This window comes from Rhea pennata, chromosome 3, assembly GCF_028389875.1.
Source record: "Rhea pennata isolate bPtePen1 chromosome 3, bPtePen1.pri, whole genome shotgun sequence".
NCBI lineage: Eukaryota > Metazoa > Chordata > Aves > Rheiformes > Rheidae > Rhea > Rhea pennata.
Genome location: NC_084665.1, coordinates 35,331,302 through 35,353,760, shown reverse-complemented (window position 1 = coordinate 35,353,760; position 22,459 = coordinate 35,331,302). Strand labels below are relative to the sequence as shown.

At 42.6% G+C, this 22,459-nt stretch overlaps 1 long non-coding RNA gene across 1 annotated transcript in view; it reads right to left on the bottom strand.

Moving 5' to 3' along the window:
• LOC134139203 (uncharacterized) overlaps positions 1-22,459 on the bottom strand; it is a 68,475-nt gene that overhangs the window by 13,787 nt on the left and 32,229 nt on the right. The window contains exon 2 of the long non-coding RNA XR_009958089.1: positions 5,245-5,349. This is a non-coding gene — a long non-coding RNA (uncharacterized LOC134139203). The remainder of the gene's footprint in view (positions 1-5,244; positions 5,350-22,459) is intronic.

Here is a 22,459-nt window from a genome sequence, read left to right as displayed (position 1 = left end):
ATTCCTCATTCCATGCCAAATTATCTACCCCATCTTGTCTTCACTGCCACATGCACATCCAAACTAAAAGCTTTGCACTCAGAATAAGCATCAGCAATGAGGAGAAGCTTGTTATTGTAATATAACACATTCATAGCACACACACTGCATTCTAATACCTGAAGCCGTATTGAGAAATCCTCTTAAACCAAAGAAATACCACAACGAGTAATGAGAATGTTCAACAAAACTCTCTGAAGCAAACAGGGAAGTAGAAAGATTGTTTGACCTTTTAATATTGTAAACATATCCACAGTGTCCAAGGAATGGCTGCATCCCACAGTCTCCTGAACAAACACCTAATACCTCTAATAACACCATTTTCTTACATGTCCCTCTGTACTAGCCCCATGGCTCTTCTTAGCATCAAGACAGGATTGCTGGGATTACCTGGAGTGGTATTTCCCAGCCTATTTTAGGAACTGTGTCCACTGAGTAGGCTAGGTCATCAACTGCAGTGTTCAGTTCTATTTCTGAGTCTGCTTTGCTCCCTAGCTGCCTGTAGTGGACATGCTGCTGCACAGCCAAACCTGTGTCCTGTGCTGAGCTGGAATGTAGATCAAGAGGGTTTGGCAGTAACAGGATGTTCGGGATCAGTATGTTCAGCCAAGCATTGCTTTACTAGTCACAGTAGTCTGAAGAACCAGCTGTAAAAAAAATACATGTCCCACAGAACAAACTGCACTTCTTTGGGAGAAGCATGATTAGTGGCCTGATTTTGGACATCTCACACTCTTGAAGATGAGAGAAGCCATGATCATCAGGGAGGGATTACAACGGCTGCCTGGGGCAACCGCATCCAACACTTTCCCTCAGTATCTCCTTTGACTGAGAAAGGAAGCAGCCTTCATAGGCTTCGGGGTTTACACCACAAAGACATGGTCACAACAAGAAAGATCTTCATTGCCTAAGACTGAGGGCAAGCCCATATTCTTTCCAAAACATTTTCTATGAGCTTCCAGATGGCAGTGATGGGCACAGAGCATAACCCTGTCTGCTTCATGCAATGACGCATGGGACAAAGATCATCAAGTAAACTTTACTCCAACTAGCTCCCCAAATTGGATGAGAAAAAATTGAGAAGCTGCTTTGCTCTACAGCAGAGCTAATTTGCCGGGCACTGAAAGATCTGTAGGGTGTCTGGGAGCTGAGCTGCTACCTGCATAGAGCAGCACTGTGCCATGAGGACTCACCAACTACTTAAAAAGGTATCACTGCACAGCCCAGTGTCAGATTTCCGAAACGCTTCAATTTCCACTGTGTTAGGTCTGTGAAAATCTAGTCCCAGGTATGAGTACTGATGTGTTTGGAAAATCAGGCCTGAGGCTCTTGAAATACGGCCTTTCTCATGTTGCTTGGGTTACTACTGATCTCCTCACTTAAAGAGCTGGTACTGCTGAGGGGTGCTGTGGTCAGCACTGTAATAGAAACCAGTATTTGGAGTCTGGTCATTGCAAAAGGTCCTTCTGAAAAGGCTCAGAATATATTAACCATTCTTCCATGAAAGCAGCATTAAGGATGGGAAGAAAACAGTAACAAGGGATTTAGCATAGTACCCTCAGAAAGGAAAACTGTTTCAGTAAGCTTTTACAATTCTCTGAGCATCTCGAAGGACAGCCATGACTTCAGACCTCCAAAATGCTTTTGCGCAAACACTGCAAAAACAGCAACCACAGAAATTAAGATATCATAGCAGAATAGTTAATATATCTTTTGCACGAAACTTTAGTGAGAAGAAAAGAAGCAAAAAATTGAATTGCCTATTTTCACCCTGACAAGCATCATATGTCTCAAGGCTCCACCCTGGATCCTAAACAGTTTAATTGCTTTGTTTATGAATGATCTAGAAAGGAATTGAACTGAAATTGCAAAAATGGCAACAACCACAAACTTTTTAGGTTGTTTCATACAAGGAACAATTACAGTAACATTCAGAAGACCTTAGATAACCATGCTGAATGGCCAACATAATGAAATTCCAGTGCTGAAAAGTCGAAGATAGGTAACATTAGAAAGATGAAAAAATTACTTGCACAGAAATCTAAATGGAAGTGGGCAATTTTTCTTCATCGGGAGCAAAATGGACTTTTCAAATCCCATCAAAGAGGTAGGCAGTAGCATGCACTTGACCTGGTCCCTGCACCCAGCCCCTGCACCATGCTTCTTACAACTGGGTGAAGACGCTCATCTCATGACGTGCACCTGACTCCAAAGGTCTTACCAACTCCTTGCTGCTGTACAGTGTTTCCCCACACCAGGCACATGCCCACCCCAACACCTCTCACATAGACAACCACGTGTGTTGAATGGTAATTACATCCACCGCCTCAATGCAGCAAGGCTACATAGTATGGCACCTCCACTGCCTGCCTCCACACCCATCTCTTTTTTGCTCCTCCATGATCACGGTCCTTGATGGGGCTCCTCCAGGTCATGCTGTCAGGTCCTTGCCTGCATTGCCTTGGCAACCACATACAAATGCATACACAGTTCCCTCAGGTGCCCCTTGGCCTCTGTCTCAGCCAGGAGCACCAAGGAGGACAGCAGCACAGAGAAGGAAAGTGGCTGAGATGCTATAAAGAACAGGAGAAGGAAGGATGGAGACAGAGCAGAGAGGAGGAATAGTAAAGAGATAGGGCTAAGGAGACAAAACACTAAATTTTATTACCGCAGTTGGTACAAAGATACAATGTAGGTAACACAATTAAATAGTCCAGGACATCACCATAGATATATTCATGTAGACTCAATATGCACGCAAATAACAACAGAGAGCCCAAATGAATTAGAAATGTAATACTGAAAAATGAGTGATTTTATGTAAGCTCTACAGACCTAACTGAAATACTACACACAACATCTCTCCATGGACTCTAAAAGCTTCTTCAGAAATACTGCACCAGTTTTCAGAAGCCACAGGGAGGAAAATGAAAAAAAAAAATCCTCTTGAGGCAAGATATTAAGACAACATCCTAGGAAAACAGCAGAAAGCAAGGCTAATGGCTAGAGTTAGTTATAAATGATGAAAATAAAGAAGCTACGGCTGTAGCAAGATAGAAAAAGGGCTGCCAAAGGAACATGGAGGCAGCAAAAAGTATTCTCCACTGAGACTTCTTACACCTCCAGGATGCCTGAGGCTCTTGCTGTGCTATCCAATAGGGTAAAGGAAAAGGTTAAGGTCAGTGTTGGGAGAGAGGCAAAGACTAATCGAAGACTAGTCCAGTTGAACTAGGGCTGGAGAGGAACTGTGAAGGAAAATACTTGCAGAAAAATATTTCTCCCCTGAGTTTGTCCATCTGGACCACAAATGGGGGTCTGAGGCTAAAAGGTCAGCAGAAGAACAGTTAGACCATGGCCAGAGCTTTATACAGGACACCCAGGAATGTCCAAGATGAACAAGCTCTCAGAAGAAAACTGTTCCTGCAGACAAACTTTCCCTTGACTGTCGTCTCCATCCCCTCTCCAATTGGAGCTTTCTCTTGCCCACGAACTAAGCCCAACCCTAGCCCTAGTCACAAGAGTCAGCCTTGAGGTGAGAAGCACTATGAATACCATTGGAAGGGGTTGGAAAGGGACTGCCAAGGGACAGACTGCCTGTAAAAATAATTCTCCTCTGAGAAACTGGTCATCTGGGCCATGTGGGTGTCTTAGGCAAAACATCAGTTGAGGCCTAAGTGCTAAGGTTCAACTTAAGGATGTGAGCGAGAGAAAGCCTATAACTCAGGCTGGAGTGGGGCTGCCAGGGAAATGATTGCCTGCAAAAATAATTCTCCCCTGAGAGTCTGGTCATCTCTGGCATTTTTGGATGTCCTGGGCTAAAGATCAGCTCAGATATCAGGCTAGGGCTAGGGTAAGTGTTATGGGTAGTGTTGGGGAGACACCAAGGCACACCCTCCAGCTGGAGAGGGGCTGGAAAGGAGCTGCCAAAAGAAAGATTGCCTGCAAATATAGTTCTCCTCTGAAAGCTTGTTCATTTAAACCCTGACTGGAGGTCTTGAGCTAAATGTCTGACCAGATACACATTAGGACTGGGATTATGATGGGGATAGCAACAAAGCCTAGCATTCCAGTTGGAGTAGTGCTGGAAAGGAGCTGCAAAGGGTAAGCTTGTCTGCAAAAATAACTCTCTTTTGAGAGACTGCTGAGCAATGCCTGGGATAAAGGTCAGTCGAAGGGAGCAATTAGGTTTAGGACAAAGCCTAGCATTCCAGTTGGAGTGGGGCTGGAAAGAGGTTGCCAAGGGGAAAAATGTCTGCAAAAATAAATCTCCAAGACCTTGAACATCTGGGCCATGCCTGATGTTCTTGGACTAATGGTCAGACAACACTTAAGAATACGGTTAATTGTTAAGGTTTTGGCTGTGAGAGAGAGAAAACCTAGTGTTGTAGTTGGAGTGGGGCTGGAAAGGAGCTGCCAGAACAGCAGTTGTCTGCAACAATATTTCTCCTCAGAGCTTTTTCACCTTAGACATGCCTTGAGGTCTTCAATAAAGGTCAGCGAAGGCTTTTGGGTAGAGCTTATTCTGAGTGGGGCTGGAAAGGGGCTATGAAACTAGTGCTTAGGCTGCTAAAAGAATTAATCTCTGAGACTTTTCTAATAATACTATGATAAAAGAATGTGACAGCTTTAGAGTAGGCTCAGTTTATTCCTAGTCTTTACTTCTTAATGTCAGTAAAAAGGACACATAATAAAAAAATATGTGAGGAAATCACCACAGATAAAAAGAAATGCTTTTTACAAATAGGTATTTAGACCTATTAGCTCATGGCCAGATGACCAAGGACAGAAAGATTCAAGATGAAAATATATTTGTCTACAGATAACGCTACTTTCCAGAGTATGAGTTAATGAAAACAACAATTTTTAGAGTATATTAAATGCCATACTCAAAGGCTTAATCCAATCTTTAGTTATTTAGAGTTCAGGGTGATATCCAATGGGGCTGGAGAACAAGGTTGAAGGGATTGATCATCCTGCATCTGCCTGCTGTGAGGTTCTTACATCTGTCTCCGAACCGTGCAGTGCTAGCCACAGTCAAGAGATAGGATGCTGGACTAGAAGCCACCCTGGATGAGTTTGTTTGCACTCCCTCTGCTCTGCCTTGGCTGCAAGCTATGTGAGGGTTTTATGTCCATAATCCACAGCTCTCCTTGAGGAACACAGAGGGTCTCTGAAATGCTGAGCAAGCCAGGCAAAGCAGCTTACCTGAAGCTATAAGTAAACTCAGCAGTCGGACCTCTGGCATGGGCTTTGGCTTCTTCCTTTTCTAAATGGCTCAAGGTTTGGATGCCTCTGTTTTCATTCCTGTATCTGAAAGATAAAGGAATTAGCAGGACTCCTTTAATCTTTGTTTTCTCTCAGATAAGTGTATTAGATGAATTTTGTAGGTTATAGAAATATTTATTTTGAATTAAAATTAAAGCTGCACCACACTGTGTGTTATTACATGTCAGTGTAAGACATGGCTGAGTCGCATTGTCTCCCATATCCTGACTGCCAGAACATCACTCCTTTTGCCCAGAACTGGATGAACGAAGCAAAGATGTTCTCTTTTCTGTAAAACTCAGTTTATATCAGTTGTGACATACAATATATGGGGTACAAAAAGTTTACTTAAATCTATGCTTTATTTTCACAGTCACATTGGGAAATTGCCTTGGCTTTCAAAGAACTAGAAGTCTAACCCAGGGCCCAGTTATTGACAGAGAAACCCAATAATTATAAACCTCTGTAAACCTTTTCTAGTGAATACAAGAATATCTCAGCTGGCTTTACTTAAGCTGTCTCCAGCCCCAGTTTCCCTTTTACTGGAAGGAAAGTTGCTATTACCTTTTATCTAAGATAAAGAAAACTGAAGAAGTGATGGTTTCAAATTCAATTAACAGGCAGACACACATCCCCACTATTTGCAGGATTGTTGCTGGGGAATTTCCCTCTCTCTTCTGAATAAAATGTAGTCCCCAGAAAAAATCAAGCCCGAAACAGACTCTAAATCTCAGAAGCAGACATGTATGAAGAAGTGTTAATTAAATGAACATATTTCTCAGATGCAGGGCTCCTCTACCTGGATGGAGTGACATAGTGAAAGGTTGGGAGCGCAGTGCCATCCTTGCCACCTCAGCAGCTCTGGGCCTCTCTGTTTCTACCTCATCACTGCATAACGCCCTCCCAGGACACAACAGCCCACCAAAAAGCGTAACTCCAGCGCCAGCCAGATTACTTTCCGAGCTACATCTGAACAGGCCTACCATTTGCCTTCAGCAAATCTTTTTCACTTTAAGCCCAGTCAACACTTAGGGAAATGCAGTTTCATTAACCCTTTCTCACAAGGGCTGCATTCAAGTACACTGATAAGAGAAATACTAATGTTGGCTCAGATCCTATTGCTGGATGCCTCTATGCCTCAGTTTCTCTTCTTGCTTTTTCCTTTTCCTCTCTCTTCGACAAACTATTTGGACACAAGCATTAACCTCAGGCCAATTTTTTATTTCAAAGCTGGATTACTGCATTAACTCCCTCTCCCCATTTCTCTACCACTTATCTCAATGATCTCTGACTGAGAGGATATAACACAGCAACAATAGACTGGGAAAAAGACAAGGGATTAAAACATAAATGGATCTATATACTTAATAGCTGGAAGAAAGAAAAGTGTGACCTACATTAATCAGAGGCAAAATAACAACAAAAGGCTTTAGCCGGTTGTGTACCTAAGAGTGTTTTTCTTTTTTGGGGGGAGGGGAGGGGCTGGGGCCACATAGCAAGAAAATGTGCTTGAAAATGTTACTTTCAAAATGTGGATTCAAACAGAGTTTGGCAATTTTTCTATACTTTGGAAGCAATTAGACAGTATTTGAGGAAAAAAAATATATAATTCAGTTATCACCTTTATGAGGACAAAATTTCCAAGCAAGAAACAGCCTAGAGTTCCAGATTGAACTCTTCTGTGCATAAATTACTGAGATTTCTCTTTAATTTCACCAAGATGATCTCAGTTGCCAGTTCTTGCAACTTTCCCAAAAGTCTTTCAAAAAGGGGCTTAGAGCTCCAGACCCTGGAGCCAAGAGATGATATAAGAGTCTTGGCTTCTATTAAAAGTAAAATTGAGGCCTGACCTGTATGATTGTGAAGAGAACATTGAACATAAACAAGGCTCAGAAAAGAAACCTCTTTTCTCTTTTTTCACCCCCGATTTTTAGGCAAACTCAGAAGTTTGGCATACCAACTTGCCTTTTCAATTGCTGGAGTGAGCAACACTGTAAATGTGGGGCTGTTTTAAGTATCAAAGTCCCTCAAAGGTGTTGTCTGCATCCCTTATTTCTCACTCGAACTTTTACTGGGAGAAAAGACAGAAGATGCAAATGGCCAGTACAAACTGCTGGTTGTATGCCATCTGCTGCGTAGCTAGAAGTTGGGAAGAAGACTAGCTTTGCTGAGATTTCTCGCCTAGCCCAGAGCAGGAGGTCTCTTTGGGGTCCTCAATACTGAAATAATGAACAGCTGGGAATTGTCTAGGAATAGCCTCAACCAACCTGTCTTCTCTGCTAACCTCCTTAGAAACACTGGCGCTGGGCTCTTTGACTGTACTCCTGCCCCAGCACCCTCCTGAGTTCTGAGCTGCATTGGGTTTCCTTTAACAAATCAGCCTCCAAGCCTCCATTTTAACATAAATTGATTGGAGATGCTTTTAACTGTTCCTTCTGGGTGTATTCATTTTTTACAGATTGAATTTGGTTTGATGAGGCAGGAAACTTGAAACTATTCCTGGCATCTCTTGCAGACTCAGAATAACTGCTCTAATGCATTCAGAGATGCTCACAGCAGCAGGGTGGTAACAGTGCAAGGATGAGGAGGGGGTAAGCTGAGCAAGGGGGAAGGGGGAACCTATGTGGTCACCTATCCATTTCGAAAAAGAACATCAGTAAGTGATTGCTTACCCATGTCATCTTTTATATTAAACATTTTTCCCAGCAATGCAGGTATTTCGATCAGGCTGTGACTGCTGACATTAACAGATACTAAATACACTCAGGAGAAATATGATCAAATGTTTGAAGTGTCTGGTAAATGTGCTGTTAGCTGCCCTCCCAGGGAGGCTTAGTGCAAGCTATTGTGTTTTGCTGAGCAAAAGAAAGGCTAGAATATTAGACAAGGAATCCAAAGGCAATTTTATCAGCAGTGTTATGCAGCTCGGAAACACATTGCTGAAGGATTGGAAGCTTTTCTATTACAGCCATCAAATTACATGCTATTCTTAAACATTGAAATGCCATTTTACATTTTAAACCTTGCTGTTTGGCACCCATAAAGGATTGCCACCATCAGGAACAAAACCTTCTTATTTTGACAGTGTGACAAGGCTCTGTGCAAGACCTGGCTTTCACTCCCTATGCAAACAGGCAATGGCTTTATGCTCCCCACTCACCCAGAAAGAAGCAGAAGACACACTTGGCCAAACTCCTCCATCATGTAACTCTGTTCAACTCAGCACATTTAACCCATGGATAAGGTTGACTGATTCCATTCTTAGTGAAATATCCTGGATCATCAAATAGGCCTTTTCCATCTCTGAGAGCTTTGATTTCTTCCTTCAACAAGATTTGCTCCCTGTTCAGCTCTAGAAGTGATGGGCCAGCAAACCCCATCATCACAGCTAAACTGCTTTGCTCCTGCACTAAAGGAAATAATAGACAGGAGGACAATCAGCAGAGGATAAATGAGATTGGCTGCACTGGAAATTAGATGACAAAATGTCAGGAAAAAAGACCGTGAGAAGATCCTCCCTGAAATTCTCTCTTCACACTGTGACTGTTGCTCTTCTTTCTCCTTTGGTTTCCTGACAAGCAACCTGAACCTGCTCCTTCCTCCTGGCACATCAAGGATGCTGTATCTGAGCGAGTGAAACCTTTGTTTGACTGGGAAATGTAAACACTCCTGCTCAGAGGTATTTTCATCCTTAAAATAGCCTCTCAGTCCCTCAGGACTGTTCCATAGGGTCATAAAAATAAACCAACTGAAAATAGAAGGCCACTTTTTTGGTAAAAGCCCAAGTTCCTCTGGGGGAAAATGGCTGTAGCTATCAGAAGAGTTTCCATTTATTAATAATAATAAAGTTACATAGATTAATAACATATATAGTATTTTTCTATCCTAGAAGCATCCTTAGTCCTTTAAAACTGTTCAGTACATAGGAACTGGTTCACCCAAATGCAGCCACCTTCAGACTAGATGCAGCACATCAAAATACTCTTCTCCAGCCAGCAGAGGCTTTCAGCTCAGTTCAGACAGATACCAGGATCAACATTTTTGTTTTATTAAAGAAATCAAATGTCATGTTTCTGGAATATATCCACACCTTATCTTAGGTAGTCTGTCCCAGGAACAGTCTGAAACTTAGGGCTCTCCTGAGACCTAGCGTTCAATATCCACAGCACCCTTGTAGGTGATTCAGCCTGAACTCATGCTACACAGAAATCCTACCTCCCCTTCTGGCAGGCACAGTTAGTGCCCTGCTAGGAAGAACCTGGACCATCCCATCATCACAGTCAGTTATGCGACACTGTCACAGGGCGAGTGAGATACATGAGGGCAGCAGGGCCACATATAACTGCTGGTCTCTCCAGGTAGGGCTGACCCTTTAGCTCCCGTACAGTACCATGCTTCCTTGCTTCCTCCTCTCTGCCACCTAAGGCTGAAGAGCTGCATTACTCTAGCACTACCCCAAGACAGTGAGTGATTCAATAGGCCAGATAGTCAGTGAATTTGGCTTTGGTCCAGGCTTTGAGACTGGTCATTGATCAGTCATGTGGTCAAAAAATAATTGGTCAACACAATGCAGAGGATTATAACCTTCCATTCAAGCATTAGGTATCAACCCGTGCTCACTTTGGTGAACCAGTGGTTTCATTTAGCAAAGCAAGCCCTAGGCCCCGCCATTTGTCAGAGTATCACAATTATTTTAAATTCAAACCTGCTGTCTTTTTCCACCCCTTTTCTGTTGCTGAAAACGTTTTTTTTTTTTTTGACAGATCTTGATAGATTTGAATTGTCTGCCATATGTTGTTTCCTTTCCTGACTGTTATCTCCATATGTCAAATGTACTTGGATCTGATGATCTCCATACAAATGATAACAAAACAGACAGACAAGGAGAGGCCAGACTGCAGGAGAAACAGAATCCCAATCATAGAACTGAAATACCAGCACACAGCCTTTCTACGGGAGACTGTACAGTTTACATGCTGTCACTCAAAACAGTGACTAGCTACTCCTTCTAGGCACTCTTGCACATTAGTTGCTCTCTGACTGTTAGCAGAGGATACAAATGGGAGGAATTCCCCAGGGACCCACCACCCTGGCTAGGGCATACAGACTCTAGCAAAAGACCTTATGAGTAAGGGTTATTTTGCCTCCAGCATAATCATTGCCAGGCTTTTCGTGCCTTGTTTTTCATGGTAAACTGGCTGAATTATCAGAAGTGCCTAAGTGACTTCAGCATACAAGAAGTCTGGTCTCCTATATCCCTTAGGCATTTATGAAAATTTGATTTATTCTGTCTTTTAGAGAATAAATATTTTTCTTTTCCCTTTTCTCATTTCTCTTTCATTTTCTGCTACCTGCATTCACATTTTTCTCTGCATCTCTGAGGCTTATCCCACACTTCGAGAGATCCAGCAAGGAGAAAGTAGAGAGCAGAGGACCACACATATCTGATAATATAAGTCAGGGAATGTCACAAAGCACAAGCCATATAGGTCTCACAGCCCTGGAGCAGACACCTAGTAGATACCTGGCATGGGTGCCCTGTGGCTCATCAGTCAGCACCCGCTGCCGTTGAGCACCTGGCAGGCAGGCAAGGCAGTGGCCCATTCTCAGCAAGCAATCCATAGAAAACCTCCGCACATATATGCTCCTCGTAATAGTAAGCCTTGCTGAAATTGTTGCTATATTTCCCACATCCAGTGGGGGAATTCCTCAGGGTGACGGTGTTGTGAAGCAGTGGGCAGCTGGCAAAGCTGTTGGGTTAGGAATGGGCGCTGACATTATGATGCCAGGATGCCCAGCCTGTCTACCTGGGGGTTCCCTCACTGGCCAAGGAAAGTTCATCCATATCTACTCTGTTTCCCCTTTCCTGGTCCTCCCAACTACAGAAGCAGGCCTGGCTCTTGTGGTATAGTTGAAGCAATGGTTGTGGTCTGCTGTCCTGCCCCACCTGGGATGAGCAAGCATGCGGCTGCCCAACAGGTACCCCCAGACAGCCCCAGTCATGAGTTGCGTACCTTCTTATTCCTTTTCCTATTTCTTGATCCAGCTTTTTCGCTGCCCTTGAAACTTTCTTTGTTCCAGTCTCCTCCCAAATAAACAACTCACCCCTAATTACTTTTTCCCTATTGATCCAGGTCTGTTACATCCATACCCAAATTTAGTATTTCTGATATTGCTACACAGGTCATTTTGGCCTTATGTGGTATTACTGATATGGTTCCCTAGATGCTGCTGGCCTCACAGGATTGCACTCTCCGAGAGGTCCCCAGCTCTCCCCTCCATTGCTCTATGGAGTTTGGCCAGTTCTCACACAATTCCCTCCTTAACTGTGTGCGAAACCCAGCCACCCCTTGCAGCTCTTTCTCTAACTTTCATCCCTTCTCAACAGGTTATCTCACATGCAGCAACTCCTTGCATCAGCTCCAGAGGTTCCCACTTGTTGCTGCCCCAGCCCTGGCACCCTGAAGGTTTTGCTCTGCCCAAATGGCTGCTTGTGCACCCACACCTTCTACTTCCATTCCAGCATTTGGGGCAAAAAGCACAACATGGAGGAATGAGGCTGCTGCAAGGCTCTGTGCACAGTCCAGGCTGTGTGGAGGTGTAAAGAAGATCTTTCTATCTGCCATGAGCCCAGTGGATGAGCCTCGGCCTGCCTGCACCATTGCAAGGGGTAATGCTACCACATTCTGGGATTGGGTGTGAGGTGATTCATCAGTGCTGGAAGACAAGCTTTTAATGAAACAGCAAAGGACATTTCTGAAATGCATTTTAGTTTCTTCTGCTTTTTACTGAGTACAAAAATAGGCAAGATTTTTTCTTCCACTTCACATCTCTGACGTATTTCCTGGTATATCATCCCTATTTCCCTGAGCTGAGTAAAGGACCTCAGGAGCATGAAATATATGTGGTCAGCCTCGCATTCAAGTAGCAATGAAGTCATCTTCCCAAATCAGATATGATAATCCCTCCTTGTACTTCAGGCTGCTCCTCCCTGCAATGAGCATCTGTGAACACGAGAGCACTTGGCCTGGCCAAAGTCTAATTTCAAGGGCACTGCAGAGAGGATAGGCTACTCCCAGGGAAGTTGGTGAGAGTAAGGATGGGAAAAGCTGTATTCTACAACTCTCTCCTCTTGTGGTGCACTCACCAAAGCCTCCAAACTAGCCAGGACTATGGCTGTACAGTATGCAGGCAGGAGACCTTCATAGAGGAAGCAGCTGTGTCAAGAGAATATAGAGAGCTTTCTCTGAGATAGTGCAGATCCAGAGTCACATTGTACAGCCACTGCAACTGTATCACTGGAAAGAAAACATTTTTGAGACTAAAAGTAATCTGCAGCTCTGTCACCTTGTTCCCGTCCCTTCCTACACAAGAGCAAGGTGCAGCTCCTATGGTCCTAGCTGAATCCACTAGGAATCAAATTTGCTCTTACAGGTCAAGGTAAATCAGTGCAGTTCCTGAGAAGGAAAGCCAGCAAGCTAAAAGCTCAACAACACATTTTAGATATGATGGTTTCTGACTTCCTCAAGTTCTACTTCTATGAATTCTTCCTTCTATTCTTTGGCCAAGAAAAAGCATTTTTCTTCCTTTGTGTGCTTTTCCTTCACTGTAGTTGCCCTACTGAACTGCTAAAGAAACAAAGCAGTGTTAGATTTGAGATCTTCGCAAGGTTAAAGAAGACACCTTTCACTTTAACAAATGATGGTATCCATCTGTTTAGCATCCCTATCATGTGTCTGTAACAGATACAAGCGGAATTGATTATCTTTACTTCAGAGATACTAATTAAAGTCCTCCTCTGATGTAATGGTACCACTAAAATTTCCACTCGGCTCATTTATGTTTTCCTCTGGATCCTATCTTTTTTTCAGGACAGAGAAGCTAACATTTAAGGGGATAAATATTTTAAGGGAGATCAGAGAGAGAAGAAACAAAAGCAGCTGATGAGTCAAAACAATCAGTACACACACACAAAAAAAGTTCTAAGATCTAGAATAATTCAGGTTGAAAGAAATTTCAGAGGTCCATCTAGTCCAAACACAAGCTCACAGGAAGGCCAACTTCAAAAGCAGATCAGGTTGCTCAGGGCCTTGTGAAGAGTTTTGAAATTCTGCCAGGACGGGCACCCCACCTCCTCTCTGGACACTTGTTCCAGTGCTTGATCATTCAATTTGCAGGCAAATGTGACAGCCTGAAAAAAAGGCTTTATGACTAGCATCTATCTTGAGCTATCTGCTCATGAAAAAACCTGCAAAGCAGAGCTGGATGTGGTCAGCACATGCTTGGGGGTCAGCACCTCCTCAGGAAAACCCTCCAGCGCACAAGCAGAGCTCGTGAACCGGTATTTCAGGGTTTTGTTCAGCCACAAAAGCCTTCAAGGATGCTAGCTTCTAGGAAAATGTAAGTCAGTGTGTAAAGCCATTTGGTGAGCAGCGCTGGGACAAAAAGGGCTATAATATGATTGCCCATGGAAGATCCACAGCTGTAAGTCTGAGTACTTCCCACGGCATCCCTCATCAGGGGAATGGCCACACTACACCTCAAAAACAAGAGGATTTATGGACTCTTTTGTCACCCAGGACCCTGATGTTGACAAAGTTTCTATTAACCTTACAGTGTCACACAGATATGCTTTCTTAGAAAACCCAGCTGAAGCAGGTTCTCTTTCATCTCCCCATCATCTTTGTAGGACCTGAGTGGTCCAGTTCTACAGTACAGCCAAAGAAGGCAGGCAGCTCTGGAACAGGGACAGAAAGGAACAGCTCAGGTTAGAGAGCAACAGATGATGTTAAGCCATCTTCAGTGCTAAACTTGGCTTTTGTTAAAAATACTGCCTAACTGCTGAGCCTTTGCTGGAAGAGACCTCATGGCATAAATGGTGACATTTATTGAGCAGTTAGACACAGGAGAGGGATTAAACCCTACAAGAGACTCCTCTTTCTGGAAGGCAAGTAACTAACTCGCCTGAGTGTAGCTGACAGAAGTCTCATGTTCCCTTAACTCTCAGGGTCAGTCTCTCCCTTCATAAACCCTGTGTCCCTTTTGCTGGTTCTTGTGACTATGGTGGTCCCTTGGAGGACACTGCCCCCACACAACTCACATTTCTCGTTGTAGGAAAGGGGAAGGGCATAGATTGCAGCAGACCTTTGAATGCATGAGGAAAGCTGAGTTTTTTCAAAAAAAAAATTGTGTTACATGTGAAGTTTATTTGTTAAACTAATAATGCTTGAGAAAACAAAAAGCTTCCTGCTTCTCCAATGAATTCAAAGTTTAGCTGTTGACCCAGACTATTACTCCATCAGACTGGTTGGGTTGCCATCATTCTAAGTGATGGTTGTTATTAAAAATGTATTTAGAATATTTTTAAGAATTAGTGTGATTCATTACTTTGAGCTAACAAACAATGAACTGAGCCACACAGAGTGATTAGACAAAACAGCTCTCTGGCGCACACTGAAGTTTTTCTTTACCCAAGTTCCAGCTAAGCCGAAGATTTGAATAGTTAGCAATAAAGTTCACAGTCTTTTAAATTCAAATCTTCTGGGTCGCTTGCTCATTAGCCACAGAAGTGCTCAGCTCAGAAGTGCAATATAAATAAATAAAAGATAATGCAAGTAATTCAATTTCAATTGAAGAAAAGTGAAGCTGAAAGAAGACAGTTTTTCTTGTTAAAGTCATTCAGCTTTCCAGGACTCCAGTCTTCTGAATGTACTTTAACAACTGCTGTTACAGAAACAAGCTGTTTAGCAAGAGACATTGAGACGTGGGAAAGGTTGAGGAAGGTTCCCAGGTAGGGAACAATTTGGGGGAATTGCAGCCATTTCAGGCTCAGGACTGAAAGAAAGCAACAATTTCAGACCTTACCTCACCACAGCTCCAGTTACTGGAAGTCTGTAAGGCCTAACATAGAAGATACTCCTAGTTTTGTCTCTGGTACATCTCTGACCATTAAGTACCAATGCTATTGCCCTTGGGGAGCACTTAATGTCTCCATCTATTTTAATTCTATCTCATTTTGCACCAGTTCTTTAGAAATACAATTGCATGCATTACTTTGTTTCAGTCAATACCACCTAGATAGCTTGAAATCAGTACATAAACTCCTTAAAGATAATAATGCACTGAAATGAAAAGAAAGTATTTTGCTGCTTCATATGCTTGAATAGGAAGGAATTGAAAGGACCACTACCAACATTAGACAAGCTCACCATTTAATTCTGTATTTTAAGAGTCTGATTATATTTTGTCATCAAACTCCTGCAGTTCAATTCAGTATCATTTTTTCCCAACATAAGGAGCATTTCCAAGCTACTAGTGCAATTGTTTCTATTCAGATGGTGTCCTTTAATCAACAAAAGATCTAGCATTACAGACAGTGCATACATTGAACTCACAGAAAGCCTGGCCAAACCAGAGCTCATGAACCCGCACAAGCTCTAAAAATCAAGCCTATCTGTGACAAATAATAGAAATCATAAGGCCTTCCTAATTAGTGCATTCACTTTTGGTGCCATCTAAAGACTGAAGCGTGTAAGTCTCCTTGTTTAAAATTAATTCTGTGAGGCAGAGAGAAATCTCAGTAGCACACACAGCAGCACGAGGGAAGGTAACAGAGGAGGAACTTAAGTTGAATCGCAAAATGACCAAGGACTAATGGTAATGGCTAATAATAAGAGGCTGAAAGAACTAAATTGTCCAGACTAAGTGAGCCTGCGTGTGGATGTGTCTGAGTGCACACAGGGCTAGAAACAAAAAGGTGAGCAGGTAAGTCTACGTACACTCGAGCAAATTAAAACAAATAACTCCTTGAGAGAGGTTTATCTGTTCATCTATTTACTCTTTTAAAATTGTGTTTTCTCTGATTTACAATTTTTCTGAAAGTAACTCATAATTTGAAATTGCAACAGGAAACCTTCTGATTAATTCAAGTGACCTAAAGTTAATTCATAAAATGTTTGTTGCAAAAATACTGTACCTGAAATTTTATTGGTTTTGTTTAGATTTTTAGATGACTTAATATGCTGGTCTGTCTCTAATTAATGTCCCTCATTAACTGCTAGTACTGGGTTTGAAAGGCAAATTCTGTTACAAATTCAAAATTCACTTTCTGAAAAAAATCACGCTCCAACTAAAATTCCTTGTAAAATGTATGCAAGTAAGACTCTTCCTTTTCCCAAATTCCTGGATGTACCTGTGCTCCTTGGAAGTCTAGCTTCCATTGGGAGAACATGAGGGGAACGGTGACATCAGATACCCACAATGAGGGAAGGCTCACAAATGTCACAGCAAAAGACTATACAAATCAGAATGACAGATACACTTGAGAATATCAGTTTGAACTTACAGTGAGTGACATCTCTTAAAATGGGAGACATTTCAGAGAGATGTTTGTATATCTGGAAGACACAACCTAAGCAAGGACAAACCCAGTAAATTCATTTCAAATTACAAATGTTGATGGCAAACTGATGAAAGGAATGATAATAATGATTGGAATATCTTGAGTTTAGCTAGTACATCTCTCCTGTACAACAGAAGGATGATCAGACCCCATCCCACTAATGCAGTAGATTGCTAAATGTCACAGTATTTAGGATAATAATAATACAGCTACTGTAGTAAGTGGCCACAGGTCTGCTGAAGCTGAATTTTGTAAAGTGACACCTAAGCAGGACAAGATAACTGCCTATACATATTTGAAGACTGTATATGGCACAGATGAAAAGGAATGGCATAAATGGTGCCTAAATGTAGTAATATACCTGTACTGTGCTAAGGCAAATAAATCAGTGAATCCAGTTGTAACACAGTTAGGACTCATCCACATTATGCATGCCAACTACATTACAAGTGTGTTCTCTGATTCAGTTGTTTAGATGCGCTGTAAAAACAAAGTCCTGGAAAGCTGCAGAGGATATGTAAATGAGATACCAGGAAAAAAAGAGCTGGTAATAACGAGATCTGCCAAGCCAGCGGCCATAATCCCAAGAGAAGGGGTGGGAACCACTTTTTTTTTTTTTTCTTTGAGAGAGACAGAGAGACAGAGACATTCAGTTTGATAGGTACTCTGCATAGAGGTAGTTAGAGGGATGCTGAGTTGGTCTTTTCGGTGTATACAATTTTGTTTCTAGCAGCTGCTGTGACTGAAAGACTTGTTTTCTCCTAGGTGAAACTATCTACTGCTTCAAGTTCCCTTTCCATGGTGCCATTACGTACTCCTACAGAATTGGGGGGGGTGGCATGTTCCCCACTCCTATCAGTGCCCCTTCCTCAGACACTCCCTCCCATGCTGGGCACCTTGCTTTGGGGCCTACTGCTTCCTCATCAATGATAATCCTACATCCATTGCCACTGCTGTAAATGGCCAGGTTATGGCATCAGCCTGAACTCTCAACATGACAGCAAACTCGTGGAGGCATCAATGACAACAAATGAAAATTTAAATTAATTGAGATTTCCCTCCTCATTTGAAAACAACTCAGGAAAAACATAAACCTTGTCATATCTGAGGGACAGCTTAATACTACACTCCTAAATGAGACATGACTGAGTATTAATCCCACTGAATGAAACCTGATTAGTTTCTATCAAAAATTTATTATTATCTCTGATAGCTTCCCCTGTTCCAAAGCCTTTGTGCATCATTTACATGGGATTTTTAAGCGGAAAAGCAAAACCCATTTGGAGAGACATCTGCCCATTTTAATAACATTTTCACACACATCAGTTAAGTCAGTCACTGCTGCGAACCTTCCTTTTCTGCAGTGATCAAAATTAAATGCCAATTGATCTCCAGGGAGGCTACAGACTGAGCCAGACACAGCAGCTTTTTGTAGTAGATAGTGATATTCTTGGTGAATCCCATCGCCACTTAATTAAGGGGTTAGCACTAATTTGATGTTGCTCTTTCACAAAAATCACAAGATCCCAGTTTAACAAGTAGAGCTGGGGGAGTTTCTCTCTACCTGGAGACCTGACCTCCAGCGGCTTCACTACAGCCTCCCCATTTCTCGATGCAAAGTTAGTCAGTACCTTCCTCCTCACTGGATCAGGAGAAGCGGTCCTAGAGTTCACACACTGAACTTAGAGCAACAGATTGGGAGCTCTTTCAGAGAGCCTGAGAAGCAGAGGTGAAACTCAGTCTTTGCTATTTTGTGGACAAGCACAGTTAGAGAGCTGCTGTTTTTCAGTAAGTCACAGAATATAACTACTTAGTTAACACAGATTTGTGCTTGCTATGAAAAAAAAAATGAGGGCAGAAGAATTTACTTTGCTTTCCCACCGAAAAGGGAAGCAGGAAGCACCTTTGTCACTAACACTGAGGAAATGAGTGAGAGGAACCCTGGATAAATTTCATTAGAAGTTTCCATTTCTCCTAGACCAAGGTGGAGGGGTTGATATCACTTTCCTGATAACGATAGCTGCAGTGTTCTACCTGCACATGCTGCTGGCTCAGTATAGCATGAGGCAAGGAAAGAAGCCTGTGGGCAAAGCAGAGATAAGCTCAGGAGAGGAGATGTCCTTGCTATTCTAAGAGTAACAGAGGACCTTCCTCCACCTGAGAAGCAGTCAGTATAGATATGGAAGCTGTCCTCTGTGAGTCTGTCTGCCTCTTCTGTAAGGAGCTGAAAGGAAAACTAGAGACACCCTAATAGTCCTGACCAGTGCTGCCTATGGTAACTACAGCTGGCTTTGTCCTTCGCAGGCAAGGTTTTTCCTTGAAACCACCGAGGACTATTAGCATCAGCCGCCCCTTACCGAGGCAGGATCACACTCATTTTCTTAAGGATAATAACCCACAACACCGAACAACTGAAGAATCTGTGCCAGCAAAAATTCCATATTTGTACTGGCAGATGGTACATACCTCTCCCTCTGAGGACACCAGAGGCAGTTAACTTTGCTTGCAGAAGAAATACACATTCGAGGGGGTTTCCACAACAACCTCCTCTTGTTCCCCCAAGAGTATCTCTCTTTTTACTAACCTGAGCCCCTGCTCCTACACTACAATAACACAGAGTGCTCTTTGGCACTTGCTTTGAAGGTAATTCTTAAGGGAGGGCTCACTGCTGTCAACACTGCTGTCACCCAGAGCATTTTGTAGGACTAGAAATCAGTTAGAAAAACAGAACATTTAGAACCACTGGATAACAAAGACCTTTCATTTCATTTAAGGCACAGAATGTGAGTATCATTTGGATCAGCTGTAACATATTTTAGCTGTATCTACATATAGAATTCTTTGCTTGTCTGTTCTGCAAGTTATAGGTGATCACAGGACACATGAAAATTATTGAGGAAACAAATTGGCAAGGATATAATTCCTATGTGGGCCCTAATTGAAAATTTTAAATTTATTTGAAGGTTTACTTGCAGAGTGAGACCCCAGGAAGTAGCATCTTCCCCTTAGTACCTTTCTGCATTTATGCCCGTTTTGCAGTTCGAAGATTATGCTCAGTTTTAGTGATCCTGTTTTCAAACAAGTGACAGAAGACCTAAGGAAATATGCTACCTGCTTCAGCATTTGCTACTGTAATATTCTCTGATTGGGACTACTGTAGCATCTGAGGTAGTCTTGCTTTTCACCTTGCACAGGCATTCATGCCTGAACAAAGAACATACAAAATGCTACTCTTTGGACTTGGCAGTGTGTTGTAAGCATTTGGCACAAGCACACATTTCAGTGTTAAGTACAAGGCAACAAAGAATACAATATCTCATTCACTTGAAAAAGGAATTTTTAAAAAGCATATTTTGCACTTACCTAATGACAAAATTTGTCAGGTTTGAAGAGTTCTGTATGTTCCTATCAGCCCCTCTTTTAAAATGGGAAGAACGGTAGCTGAGGGCAACTTACAGCTTACAGGGTCAATCTCAGCATTAAGATTTGAATGAAGAGATGAAAGAAGTCCAAAGGGAATGAGAATCCCCAGACACAGAACTGTGGTCCTTTTGGGAACTGCTCCCATGGGGCCACTTAGCAACAGGCCACCATCCAAATACAGCATCCCCAAGAGCAGGACAAATATTTTGTTCTTTGTATTTTGCCCTCTCTGTTTAAAATACTGTTTTCAGCTTATTCCCTGGGGAGTCAGTGTCTCATCAGGAGGAAATAAAGCTGGCCAGTCTGAAAGTCATTGTGTCTCGTGTGCTGCAAATGCATACATTTCTCTTATCCCCAGAAGAAAATTGCCTCATTCTATATTCAGAATCAAGTGCACTGAAATTATAAGCAGTGGAATAATTACGTTCAACGTGACATACTAGATCTGACGTTAGTAAGACAGCCTGGTGGCTTTCATGTTTATGGGCCTGGATCTTTCCACATATAAGCCTGGGGATCATTTCAGTGGTCTCTCTCCAGTAAAAATAAGTTATATGCTTGTTGCCTCATGTCTATGCGCTCTCTGTGACCCTGGGGTCTAAAGCAATAACTCATTTAGTTCTCCCTTCTCTGAGTGTTGACTTGGCCAGCGTCACTAGCACAGAAACAAAGAAAGTAAACATTTACTTAGAGAGAGGAATAGACATAGTAATGGAGTTATTTTTAACCTTTAGTTGTTTGATACCGAATTTGAGTAATTCTAGAAGAAACTGTGGCTCCTCTGACACCATGAGGTTGCCTTGAGTGTTGATGTCTCCAATGCAGTAAAGGGTATGGCTCTTTCAATAAAGGTATGTGGCTACCAAAATCTATCACACACAAAAATTTGCCAACAGCCCTCCCCCACTTCTGACCTTCAGGTCACATTGGTATTCCAGTGCCACCACCATATGTCTGTGCCAGCGCTTCTCAGTTGTGACTTACACACCCTGCTCATCTAGCACTGAGCACCCCACAATCCAGACACATTTTTCTGATGAGATAAATATATCACAAAACCATCACACCAGCTGGAATCACTCACTCTTGCTCAGAAAACTCCCTGCAATTAAAATACAGGATGCTGCCGGATGGGGGTAGGAGGAGCAACAGCGCTCTCTAGGATATATCCTTGGTAGCCCATAGTATGGCTTTTAATCCCTTTCTTCCTTGGGGATCAGTTAATCAAAAGCAGGTGAGACATGAAAATCAACATCCCACCTTTCTGCTGAGTAACAGCAGCAGCCAGAGAGAAATGTGTGGATATAACTGACAACCAATAAACTATGTGCAAATTTTGCTCTCCAGAGAGGTGCACACCTGGCAGTTTGGATGAGAGTTTGCCCCTCTTCCTGGCAGAAGAACTATTAAGGTTTCTGGAACTGAATACCCAAAATCAGAGTATTCCAGTGCTTTCTTCTGGAATTTGTACAAGTATCATTTAGACCTGTCCAGCTTTCCATATAACCTTGGATTTCTTCAAAACAAGGGCAATGAGACATCCTTAAACTCCCTGCATTCTTCAGCTGTAGAAGAGGCACTCCAGGATTTCCCTCACAGGGATGCTGGAACAACAACATTGTGAAAGTTTGGAAGGTGTTCGGATGTTGTGGGTGTAGATGTTGTACACTTTCAGGACATGCACAAAGAACTGACTTGTGTCTTTATTGGGAAACAGCATGTCTAGGGATATGCTCAGACCAGGAGTCTGAGAGAAAGGATATCTGTGTTTTCTTCCCAAGTCTGTCCGTGATCTTTCGGAGAACTGTGGAAAAAGCACTTTCCTTCTCAGTACCTCCATTTCCCCAGACATAGCACAAGAGCATTAATACTGACCTTACATCTCAGGAGAGGTGGAAAGCTGAACTCACTCAAGTGCAGAATGCATTCTGATTTCCATTGCAGCGAACAGCTAAAAATTAACAATATCATTCTCCTGGTGCAAGCCCAATGCAGCTGTTTCAGAGTCTTTCACATTCCAAAGCAAGGAAAGCAAAAAAAATTCTTGCCTTAGCCATCCTTGAGCAAACCCTGCCTGCACTTCCTGATATATGCCTTGGAAAGAAATGACATGGCACATTGTAGCCCATGCATCAAGGACAACAGCACCACATGCCACTGCAGTGGTGCCAAGCCCCAGCACCTGTTGCACAGAGCCTCATCACCATTCAATCAGCTGTGCAAAATGAACAGTAAGCAAAAACAAAGGCTGTAAGAGAAGCCAAGACCTGCATTGTACCTTTGTCCTCCAGAGCCTCCCTGGCTCACCCAGCAGAAGAAGTCACTCAGTGC